At 39.0% G+C, this 13037-nt stretch overlaps 1 protein-coding gene across 6 annotated transcripts in view; it reads right to left on the bottom strand.

Moving 5' to 3' along the window:
• Positions 1 to 13037, bottom strand: part of DCLK2 (doublecortin like kinase 2) — a 203666-nt gene that overhangs the window by 161809 nt on the left and 28820 nt on the right. The gene's annotated exons all lie outside the window — the stretch shown is intronic.

Below are 13037 nucleotides of genomic sequence, written 5' to 3'. Positions count from 1 at the left end.
CAAAAGGGAGAACAGAGGGAATTTGTCACTTCTATGGTTCCTGGTGTTTATTCTACCATAACTATATAGCACAGAGAGTTCAGATAGGAAAAAAATCGTGCTATTTACTGTCACCAAAACTGGAAACAAAACACCACTTCGGTATCCCCCAGTCACTACAGGGACTCTTGCTATTCATCAGTCTTCGGTGGAATTCAACCCACTCCACCACCTGATCCAGGGAATTATGTTCATTTCCAGATACAAGTAGACTTGCTTCCTTTTCCCCAGTGTCCTTTTATTCTTCATTCAAGCTGGCTTCCATATCCTTGGACTATGCAGGCCTTTAGGACTCATATGCTTTATGATGTCTCATTAACATAGAACCATTCCATAGACTCCTCAGACTGAGAGCTGGAAAGACCTTTAATGATCAAGTGACTAACCCAGTTGGCCTTGGTGATACAAGCGTATCATTCCAGGCATTAGACCCACTTTAGGCTTGTGAAACTCGAGTTTGGAAGCTCTGGGCTGCAGTCTGCACTAAGCCTGGCATGATTAAGATGAGTCCTGGCAGACAGGGCTATAGGATTCGTGGTGGACACAGAGCAGGTCAAAGCTCCTGTGCTTCTCAGCAGTGAGACTAGGCCTGTGATTAGCTCCTGCTTTTCTAGGGGAGACCTAGTCTTTCAGAAAAACAATCAACTAGCCCCCTTCCCTATTCAGCAGAAATGACTTGCCTAACCTCAAATGAATCCGAAGTAGCAGAATTTGAATTTAAACTTTGGTCCTGTTTTCAAATCTAGCACTCTTTCCACTATATCATGATACTTATATTCCAATCTATCACATCCCACCATATCTCAATGACAGTCATTTCTGTATTCGTGTGAAGGAGATATGCATATAAAATACCTTCACTACTTCAGATTATCTGCAGTCCATCTCTTCCACCACTACTCTAGACATCTATTAGGCATAGGATCACAAAAGTAATGAGACGTAAAAACAAACCAAAACAAGAAGTGTGCCAGAATTCACGTGTCCACACAGGCGTTGTTCTTCAAAACAGTTACCTTGACTAAATATACATAAAGAGGCATATTTCTGGACATGACCCATATGGGAATTTGTTTTGCTTGACTATGTATATTTATTATAGGTGCTTTGTTTTTCTTTTCCTTTTTTTCCAGTTGGGGAGCAGAAGGGAAGGTGGATACAATATAAAATTGATCCTTGAGCAACACTTCTTAAAAAAATCTTATTTTCTCAAGCTCATTAGGGAATGGACCGATTATATCCAGGAAACTGTAAACTCTCACATCATCCTTAGAAGGTGCCACAAACCAAGTGGGACCTTAAATCTTTGCTAATGACAGCAAAATTGGGGAAAGGTGAATATGAAGGCTTCAAAACTTCTGTTTGAAATTGGGACTACCACATTAAATCCAATTCAGCACACATTTATGAAGCATCTTCTGTGTACTCAACACTATGCTAGATACTGGGAGGAGATATGAGAGGTTAGACAAACCAGTCCCTGCTTGCTCAGAGCTCACCAACTAGTAGGCTGTATATCATATCTGACAGCAATAGCGTAAGTCAAACTGGAACTCCTAGTGCTCCATGTGAAAACGAAATTAGAAAAGTCAAGCAAAATAGACTTTAGCAGTTTTCTGTTTTAATAACTTTAAAAAATGGGAATCTGTCTTCTCAGTAAGCATTTCCATAATGTTCAGGGATATATCTTACCCCTAAAAATGATATATTGCAATGTGCGCACTACTTAAGACTACAGGATTAAACCACTTAACCTTTCAGAAATACAACCATGTGGCACTAACTTGGGTAAGTATCAATATACAGATGTTTGAACACCTTCTTTAACTTATGCTTAAATGTCGTTTTAATGACTTAGCATGTAGGCAAACTAGAAGAGCTGTATTTTCAAATGCAGTCAAATCCCTTTACGCTCGTATTTGGGGAAGCCTGCTGTAAATCATTACAAAACATGAAAAGAAAATGGAAAATAAATCCTTCACCATTTCAGTCAGAGAGAAGAGCCTGGAATGTTTGAGGCAAAACCAAGGCACCCATTTTACGTGGGCAGTTCTAAGTTTTTAAACAGTCTGTATTCACAAGGAGTATCAGCTACTGTGGAGGCAAACCTCTAATGATTCCGGTGATTTCTAACACATGATGTTCTAAGTCTGACAGCAGGATTACACTACAATTAAAAACATGCTAAAAATACAGGGAGAAAACCAGCCATTAGATAAAATTCTAAGTTTAGTGCTCAATAACTTAAATGTGTGATGATGAAATAAAAGATTCGGGGAGATAGCCTGGGAGTACTGAAAACCATGGAATAATTGTCTTAGCACTAATTTCAGTGGTGGTATTTATTTCAGAAACAAAAATGTTTTATTTCTCCTAATTGTTAACTCCCTAAAGAAGAGTTCTAAGAATACTAGCTTATGCTATTCCTCAGAGGTGGTAGGGTATGTGGAGAAGGAACTGTGGAGTCCGGAAGACCCAGATGCTGGAACACATACTGGCTGTGATATCCAGAATCAAGTCACTTAACCTCTCATTGCCTCAGGCAACTCTCTAAGACAAAATCCCAGGTGGGTAGCCATCCTAGGGAATCTGCAACAGTAGAGAGAGTTCATTCACAATACCAGATGAAATAGCAAGTCCAGGTTACTATAGCAGATTTGGTCTTTTAAGATGAAATAACTGAATGTGAAAATTGACAGCAGACTTTCCACTTTCTACTTCCATAAAAGTAAAAAGTTTCTAAAATGAAGGCAGCGGGGGCTATGGCAGTTTAAAAAATGAACCAGGACAGAGAGATGAAGCTTCAGTTACGATGAAGATGTTAATAATGAGAGAAGCAGGACAAAACAGAATGGTTTGTGTTAGGGGATAAACTGTCTTGCGTGTGTCAGGCAAAAAAAAAAAAAAAAAAGCCTTGACTACTACTGTGCTATAAGAAATGATGAGCTTGTTGATTTAGAAAGTCAAACCTGCTCAAAATAATGAAGAGCGAAATGAGCAGAAAGCCAACAGACCAGGTAACAGCAATGTGGTTTTAAGAACAATTTTGAGTGACTAAGGACTTTTGAATATTATAAATACCTAAATTTAATAAAAAAGGACCTTTGAAGAAAGATACATCTGAATTTGGAGAAAGACCTAATAAATGGAATTATATATAAAATGATTTTACACATATACGTATTTGTGTCTAATGGATGGCAGCCATATCTAGGATGAAGGGGATGAAGGAAGAGGGAAGAAAAAAAGGGGAAAAAAATGAAATTTACATGATGATTTTATTATATGTTGAAAAGAAATAGTAAATTGTAGATAATAAATCTACAGTTTCATGTGCAATCATCTTTTTTACTTGTTTTATTTCATAAATTAAAAATAAAATAAATATTCTTTTAAAAGCCACAACAAAGTTGAATGCTGTCACCTCCAAATACATGGGTGACTCCAGAAGTAGAACAATCTAAAGTCAAAGTTAGGAGAATCAATTACATTTTCCCTGACCTCTCTATTTCCTCTTCCCTCCTTCTAGGACTCAAGTTAGTTCAAGATAGTCATCTAGAAGCTATATCTTACCTGTAAAAGAGGAGTGTTCTTTCATTTGTTGATATAAATTACTAAGAACTGCTGAGAGTTTGATTACTCATATTAGAATAAATTGTTGACTCAAGAGATTCACAATCAATCAATGAACATTTATTAAGTACCTACCATATGAGAGAAACTATTCTTGCCACTGGGGCTACAATGGATTTACAAATAAAAGTGAGAGAGGTCCTGCACTGAAGGGAGGCACTGCTAACTGAGAAAGGACTTTTGAAGGTCGAGACACAGGAGTGAAGCCTTGAAAGTTGGGATCCCAGAGGTGAAGGTGAGAAGTAAGCTCATTATAGGCACAGGGAGCATGGTACAAGGGAAGGAATCCAACAGGCAGTTGGAGGGAAAAGATTGGAGCTCAGGAGATGGATCTGCACATTTGGAAGTCATCTGTAATAAAGATACTATGTGAATGGTGAAGTGATGACATCACCAAGGCAGAGTATGAAAAGAGAAGATCCAGGATTCTACCCAAGTGAAGAGCTGGCACTTCAGGTTTGCCCCCTGGTCCACCACTCTCACTGAAGCCTGGGGATGTGTACACATTTCAGATCAAAGTGCCTTTAAAATTATTTGCTTAAAACTTTGTTTAATGCTCTCAAGAGAATGTTGAAATGGGAGTAACCGTAGGAGAAGTGCAGGAGAACTTGTATATAAGACAATAATGTGTGGAGGCCACCACTGGGTCACCTCTTGGGGTTTAAGAACTCAGTTTCAGGCACATATGTGCTCTTGCCCAGTCACATAGTTCAGAGAGATAGAAGATGACAGGTGAACACCTCTTTACCCCTGGTTAAGAGGAAAAGAAATGGATTTGAGTCAAAGTATCACTTCTGCCACTTAGTAGTCATGGGCTGACCTTGTAGATCTTGGGTAGAATACCCAACCTTCTGGAGCTGATGAGGTTGAGGGGTGATGGGGGCCCCCAAAATACCGACAGTCCAGGTCGTGCTCAAATGAATTCGACTCAAGCCTTCTTAAAGCCAAAGAAAACAAAGTTTATTAAGGATTCGCCAAATTGGGTTGCCTCTTGAGGAGCCTAAGCTTTTGTAACGCTTGTATTCACAAGCGGGCCAGATAGAATCCCAGCTAGACAGAGTCTGAGCTGGATTGAATCTGAGCGCCTTCATGGAGGCAAGATGGAACTTAAATACAGAAAAGAATATAGGAGGGATCTGGGGGGTGGGAGTGGGGAGTGGTCTAGTAGTCCAGGGTGATGGGAGGAGGGGTTTAGGAAGGGTCCTGAGAAGTCCAAGAAGGGAATCCAAAGAGGGTCAAAGGCTGGAAACATCTGGAGGCTATCAGGAGATATCAGACAATGGAAGGTTAGCTCAAGGAGGCTCCCAGAGTCTGAACCTCATCAGAACCTCAGTTTTCTCATCTGCATAATGGAGAACATTTGCACTAACTCATAGGTTGTGAGGCTAAAACAGAATGTGTGTAAAGAGCTTTGTAAAACTGAAAGTGCTACAGAACTGTGTGATTACTGTCAGTAAATGATCGTCTTGCAGCCATAATTATAAAGTACTTTTCTGCTTTTCTTCAAAAATATATACAATAATTGTCTGTTGTCTCTTTAAAGGAGACCTTTTCTCAACTGCACCTGTTTTTCAGATACTTTAATATAAAGTTATTACACCATTTTTAATCACTGAATAAAAATTAAAATATTTTGTGGTGGTAAAAAAAAAACAAAAACAAAAACAAGAGGTGGGACCTGGACAATGTTCCTGCAAAAGAGACCCACAAGGATCAGCCCAGTAGGAAATAAGAGAGCAGCGTCACAAAAACTCAGGGGGATGAGATTATCTAGAAGGAGGAAGTAGTCAATATATTGCATCAGATTCTGGGAGAGGTCAAGAAGGATAAGGACTGAGAAAAGGTCATTGAATTTAGCAACAAGAGGGCACCTTAACACCTCAGGCACCAAAACTAACCCCCAAAGTAATAGGAACAAGGGCCATCACTGCCATAGCAGCTTCTGTGATACAGGTTCAATTACAGTCACTCAATTCTCTTGAGTTGAGATGTCTCATAGAAAATATCACCGTCTTAGAGTGGATGCCTTAGAACCACTAAACAGCAATTTCAGCAGACAAAATGAAATGGATCTGATAAAAGAACTGACTGGTTTTGAGTCAAGGTTAGTCAGTAATGCCATTTTTCATCCTCTCCCTAAGTAAAAATAGGTTTTAGTTTCCAGGATTGGAAGTGGGTAAGCCCATCAGCACCTGTCATTAGGCTGAAATTCACATAATCTGTTTTAAAGGGGTATAGCCCCTGACTTCATTGCTACACTTTGACCTTTCATCAAATGTGGCTCCTAGAAATTAACATGGAAAAGAGAGCAATTCAGAGTGTACTTCCACTAACACAATAAATGCCTTTCTTGTAGGAAAATTACATTTTGTAAATTGCTCCAATACATCAATACTTCAAAAGATCCATTATTTCTTACATGTGAGTACTCCTTCAACCTACGCAAATCACAGCTCCAATTTTCATACCATTTCTGTGGTAAGAGGAATTAAGAATTGCCTAGCTGTCAACCTTACGATAGGGAGCCCCTCTAAACTCAGTTATGCCCGGCTTCAGAGGATAGAAACCTACATGAATTGGCTGTTCTCAAGCCCTTCTAGCTCAGTAGGAACCTTCCAAGGACTATACTCTTCTGGGATAGCCTTCTATAATTCAGGTTTATATCTGCCCCAAGAGAAAGCATTGGGGGAGTAGAGCGTTGTTGTTATTGTGTGTAAACAGATTAAGTAGTTTAACATTTACTAGGGAATTTCCTTTGTATAATAACCTTATGACATTCTTTTGTAGGGCAAATATTAATTGGTACTTTTTTAAATTAGAATTTTGGGGTGTTCTTAAAGTATAATTTCAGTAAGACTCCCAGTATGATGATACAAGTTGTACTGACAAATAAGCAATAATCATTTCATGCAACCACAGAAATCTGTTTGACAAATGGAGAAATAACTATTAAAGATATTCACTGATGCTCGTCTTTGAACATGTGTAATACAGGAGCAGAAATATAAAAAAAAACAATGAAGCGGATAAACAAAACTTCATTTTTGTGTTCATGTCAATATTTTTGATCCTGTTCATGCTTTGTGCCTCACTTAACTCATAGTGAGCTCAATTTAATTGTACCAATAAAAAGGGATAACCAAAGTTGTTCCTTCTTACTATTTTTTAAGACACTGAGGATAAATAAGTTCACCTCTGGTAAAGCAGAGACAGTCCAAAAATACAGCCCAAGCTCTCCACGACATCTTAGAGCAAGAGGTCAGAAAAGTGTATGAGCCTTCTCTCATCTCCCCCCCCCACCCTTACCTTACACCACCACCAGAATGAAAAGTAATCAATTACTTTTTACTTGTGGGGGAGGTAAGTATTTCTATGTTCAGGGTAGGGTAGAGTGTTATGATGTACTATATGTCCTTTAGTCACATAGGTAATAGGGTTTTTTCTTCCTTGCGAGTGTGCGTGCATGAGTGCATGAGTACATGCGTGCGTGCGTGCATGCGTGTGTGTGTGTGTGTGTATGTGTGTGTGTGTGTGTAGTTTAGGGATTTTTTAAAAAACTAGTTAAAAAGAGAGATTTTTTTAAAGAGAGATTTTATTAGTTTCTGCATGAAAAACTCCTAACAATGCAGATCTGTACCTTCTCTACAATTTATAATCTTAGAAGGTTGCCTAGTGGCTTGCAAGTGACTTGTTCATGGTCATACAAGTCCAGGAGACCTCAGACTCCAGGCTTCCTGATTCTGAGGCCACTATACCATGCTGCCTCTTAAGAAATTATTTTTTGGAACAACTGGTTATCAAGAAGGATGATGCCACCATATGCTTATGTAACATAGATCAACTGGATAATAGGGACCATTTCTTGGAGAATATGCAGATATTTCCTACACAGTTTCAGTCCATTCAATAGGAGGAAGCTTGTAGATTTGAGGAGACTTGCACTCTGTAACAGGGGTGAAGAGAGAGTCCTTTCATTAGCTGAGCTGAATCATGAGTTATACAGAAAAAATCAAACTACTGGGCTCTTGGAAATTCCCTTTCTTTCCAGATGTAAAATGTGTAGATTATTTGGAGCTGGTCCCCAGAGCTAGGTGGTGCAGGGATGACTGCTCTGTCTCTTACCCCCCTCAAGGGGATGCTGAGCAGATGGTTGTCTTTGTCTCTGTGTTTCATATTCTCTGGTCTTTGGTAAATGAAAGTCGCTAGGTGACCTTGTGAATCCTCAAAGATCTGGAAAGTTGGGTTTTGGCCAAAGCACCATCCAGCCACTAGCATGGTTTCAGCAGCAATATCCACATGGACAGCACTGGTAACAGAGTCCATACAAAAAGCAGTGACTGACAGCACAGAAAGATTCGGCATTGGACATTAGTCACTGGCAGGAGGGGGGATGAGCATGGCCTGGCTTACCAGCAAAACTGATTATGATAAAATATAAAATACCTAATTAGCATATTACAAAACTGGTTTATGTTCTGATGAGACTTAAAACATTAGCCTCCTAACTGATTGCAGTGACAGCTTTAAGTTACCAAATTCTTTCCTATTCATTCCGTTAACGCATGCAGTGATTCTTTTATGTTTAGCATTTCTCTGTGTGTAGGAATAAACCACCTGTACCATACCTTATTTATGTTCAGTGCCTCTTTTGCTTTCCACTTTGGGGAGGCCCAAACATGAGCCATAACTCAAGCTATGATTAGCATCACTCCCAGCATGCCAAGGTGAAGGCTTTTTAGCAAGCCAATCAGTGTGAGAATAGGGAACCTAATCTTTTTAATTTGGGGTAAGGTTTCCCCAGGAATGGACCCCATCACAATATGCTTAAGTAGACAGAGGACACGGTAGGATAGGCACCCCAGTTCCCATTCTCCCTGCAGTGGTTGTTCTATGTTGGATATAAAAGATGAGATTCTAAATGATGACCCTCTGTAATGCTTTACATTTTTATAAAGGCTATGAAAAATTGGATAATTTCTATAAAAACTATAAGCTATTTTACAATTTTAAGAGAACAAATTACAAAAATGAAAAGCTGCTATGGTCCTCTGAGAGGGATTTTATTTATACTTCTCCATTCTCCTTATGTTTCTAAAATGAAAAGAGACTGATATAGAAAGGTCTGGCGGTGACACAAATGTCTAGGAAGGCTTTTCACCAGCTACCAGTTGCTGGCTGGTTTTGAGACTCTTCTACTTGTGCTGAGGGAGGCAATTCTTTGTTTTAAGGTTCTACAAAAAGCATGATTTTTATTTGAAAACCATTGTTAGTGGAGAGCTGTAAACATAAACTAGGATTTCATATGTAAATATAGAAAAGATAGAACTTACCAATTTCTAAGTTGTTTTTAAGAATGAGTCTCAGCCTTCTACTTTTACATTTCAACACCCATCCATTCCATGCCATTAAATAAATTTTAAAAAGTGAATTATCCTACTTATGAAATCACAGGGTCAGCCAAGTTTCCTGAATTTCTGAAGAAAAGTACATTTCTAGTGATTTGGTTCACTCTCTAAATAGATTTCACTTAAAAAGAAAATTAGATAGTAAGTGAATATAGCATCTTTTGGTATCTAAGTAATGACATGTTAATAATATAAAGATATGGTAATATCATCATTAGTGTATCATTATTATATTAATGATATTATTTATATTATTACGCAATATGGTAATGATATGGCAACTAAGTGGCGCAATAGTGCAGAGTGCTGGGCCTGGAGTCAGGAAGATTTCCTGAGTTCAAGTGTGACCTCAGACACTTACGAGCTGTGTGACCCTGGGCAAGTCACTTGATCCTGTTTGCCTCAGTTCCTCACCTGTGAAAATAAGCTGGAGAAAGAAATGGCAAAGCACCCCAGCATCTCTGCCAAGAAAACCCCAAATGCAATCATTAAGGGTCAGACACAACTCAACAACAACAGTAGACAACATTTTCCCCAATTTTATTCTTGTTCAGGCAAGTTCCCCTACAACTCTAAGCTAGTTACCAAATATTTTAAGGACTTCTTATGTGCCAGAACTGGGCTAAATGCTGGTGGTAGTTGCTGTCCTTCATCGTTAAAGAGAACCAAAATGTTATCACTATGTTGGGGTCAAGATACAGAGTGTCCCACTGTACGAGCTCAAAAGGCTCTACCAGAGGTCGGGCAGAAAGAGTTTATGTGAACATCTGGAGAGGAGATGTCTCTAAATTTGCACATCTCACGTTTCTTTGGAGCTACTGCAATTCTGCTTCTCTCAGAGCACAGCGCCTTCTTTGATGTGGGCACTCCATGCTGGGCAGTCCTTTGCCACTGTCTCCAATGTCACACAATGGATTCCAAAGCATTTAAAGACAGGCAAGAACAGGGTCCCTGACTTCAAGAAGGTGACATTCCAGTGAAGGAGATTATATACAAAAGGAATTGTAATACACACATAGTGAAAACAGAAGTCAATCTCAAAGGGAAAGCCTTATGGTGTGAATGAGGTGACTGCAGAAAGTGGGATTTGAGCTGAATCTTGGGACACCAGGGAAGCCAGGAGATGGAGGTGAGGAGGGAGAGAATAAACTCCTCTCATATCAGAGGAGCTCTCCAAATAGGTCCCAACTGCCCACAACAGCCATAATCATCGACTATCATTTGCTATGCATGGACTATGCTGCTAAGATAATGTGAGCATTTCCAGTGTTTAAGGAAATTTGGAGAACCATCATAGAGAATGTCTAGATTCTAAAATCATCTCCTTTAAGATATCAAGGGAAACTCAGTGAACTGAAATGGGTGGAATCCTAAAGTCAGATAATGAGGTGTCCAGCAATCATTAAATCCGTAAGAGAGACAGAGCCTCAAGCAAGACCAGCAGTCACAAGGTTGTAATGAGAAAGAGTTATTGATGTACTAAGGAAGAATATTCATAGTATAGAAAATGGTGAATGGGATATGAAATCAGAGGATTTAGGTTAAAATCCAGTCTCTGAGACTTAATGTCTGTGTAACTCTAAGCAAGCCACTGAATCTTGACGGGCATCTTCAGCCAGTGAGGGGGTGGAAGGTGGGAGGAGTAGTGGGTGGGAGGGCTGGTGGGGAGGGTTAGCCTAGATGATCACGATGGACTCCTTCAGCACCAAACATAAGATCAAGTGATACAGACAGATTCTTAAAATTGATTGAAATAATTCAAAGTTACTTCTATATGCAGAGGAAAAAGTTAACATTGTTATAAGAAGAATAGTTAAAAGTAACTCAAAGAATGTTTGTTATCCTTTTAAAAATAAATAGTTTATAAAGGAGGGTCTGGGGCAGGGGAGGGGGATTGGTGGGGGGAAATGTTAAGCAATGAGAATGATGTTTAAACAACAGACATCAATAAAAGTTATTTAAAAATGTAAAAAGTAGAACTGGAATTTGTAAAACACAAAACAGACCCCAAAAAGATTAAAAAGTTCAATTAACATAATTATTCCTAAGAAAGATCTTTGAATATTGAAATAAAACACACTAACCAAGAAACAGATGTGTCAAACAACCTGCTCTTAATAATTTTTTTACTTTAAAATAGCAAGTCCATCCAGAGTATAAAATAAAAACTGGCAACAAGAAAGCTAAAGTTATTTAGAACATATGGAGCTCTAGAAGCCCAGTTTCCAAAGTCATGGCTATCAAAAGTTGAATTGTAAAGGTTCCAAAGGAAATTTTTATTTGAAATATTTTCAAAGCATTTTTTTCCATTGTACATGCAAAAACAATTGCCTGATGTTTCCCAGAACAGTGACAGGTTTCTGTTACTGTTTTAAAATATTTCACACTCATGCTCAAAGATCCTGAGACTTAATTGTTAGCAAGCTGTTTCCATTTCTAAACTCTTGAGTCTGTTTTCCTTTCTCAACCAGAAAGTGCTTGATGTTTTAAGGTGGGTTTTTTTCCCTCAAGGGGGTGGTGGAGAGGAAGGAGTCAGGGAGCAGTTGGATGTGAAAGAGGAAACAGTGTTCTGGTTTGGCTCTTCTGGGAGAGAGGCCCTTTGTAACCCTTCACTTCTGGGCAGGTGTAAAACCTTCTCCTTGGGGAAATGGCCAGTCTCTTGCTCTCTTTTTTTCCCTTACTCTCCAGCTACTCCCTCCAAAATGCTGGAGAGAGAGAGAGAGAGAGAGAGAGAGAGAGTGTGTGTGTGTGTGTGTGTGTGTGTGTGTGTGTGTGTGTGTGTGTGAGAGAGAGAGAGAGAGAGAGAGAGAGAGAGAGAGAGAGAGAGAGAGAGAGAGAGAGAGAGAGAGAGAGAGAGAGAGAGATTGGGACAAGTTTGAAGGAGGGGATGAACTGATACAGATTCCTCCCCCGAGCTTTTCACTCAAGAAACTGTATGTGGGATGCAGCATTGTAAATAAGCTATTAATGCAGTCATGTGAGTGAGATGATTCCCACACAGTCCAGGTGCCTGAAAAACAGTCTTACAGAGTGTGTCAGCAAAATCAGTTAACTTGAATTTATTTCTATGGAAATTCTATAGAAGATATACTTGTTTATTTGGGGGGTAGGGGGTGAGAGAGGTCTCAGTTATGCTACATTTAATCAGTCTAGAGAACAGAGGCCAACTCATTCTATCTGCTACAAAAAGCAATCCCTGCCCTCAAGGGACTTATAAGTAAATAGAAGATAACTTGAAGTAAGCATGAGCAAAAAGAAAAAACTAGGGAGATAAAATTTTCCTCTCCTTTGAACTTGGCAGGTGGCACCTGAAGAAAGTGTGACTGTTGAAGAAGCAATGGATTCTAACAGGTGAAAGGGAGAAAAGTGCATTCTTGGAACAGCCTAGGTAAAGGTGTGGAGGTGGGAAATGGAATGCTAAGTTCACAAAACAGCTAGTAGGTCACTGTGGCTGAAATATTATTGAAAGTCTGTTAGGATGTTCCAAAACTCCAGCTCCTAACTAAATCTGATCTTAGGATGTAGGAAATTACTTATGTTTCTCTCTCTTTCCTCCCAGAAGACACTAATTCAGTTACACAGACACATTAGCTTGTCAGGTCTATCACCATATATCTCTCAAAAAGTACTTTATATTATAACCTTCCATTTAGGACTGGAGCCAAACACTCATTTTTATTGACTAGTTGTAAATATGATGAGGAGAACAAAGGGGTGGAAGGAAGTATGTAAAACCATAACACAGGAAACTGGTCATTGGAAAATAAGTGATTTCTAAGACAAGATGAATTAATAGAATTCAACTTGGTTAAAATAAAAAATGAAAGTCCATTCTAAAATCACTTGCTGTTTTTGGATGACTGATAATTCAATTATGGTGAAACTCAGAAAGCACAGACCAGAACTATTCACATATTATTACAATATGTTTCCTTTGATCCCATAATGCTACCTTTTTAA

This window comes from Notamacropus eugenii, chromosome 6 (genome assembly GCF_028372415.1).
Source record: "Notamacropus eugenii isolate mMacEug1 chromosome 6, mMacEug1.pri_v2, whole genome shotgun sequence".
Taxonomy (NCBI): Eukaryota; Metazoa; Chordata; class Mammalia; order Diprotodontia; family Macropodidae; genus Notamacropus; species Notamacropus eugenii.
The sequence above is the reverse complement of the archived record's forward strand: the minus strand, read 5'-3'. Positions and strand labels throughout refer to the sequence as shown.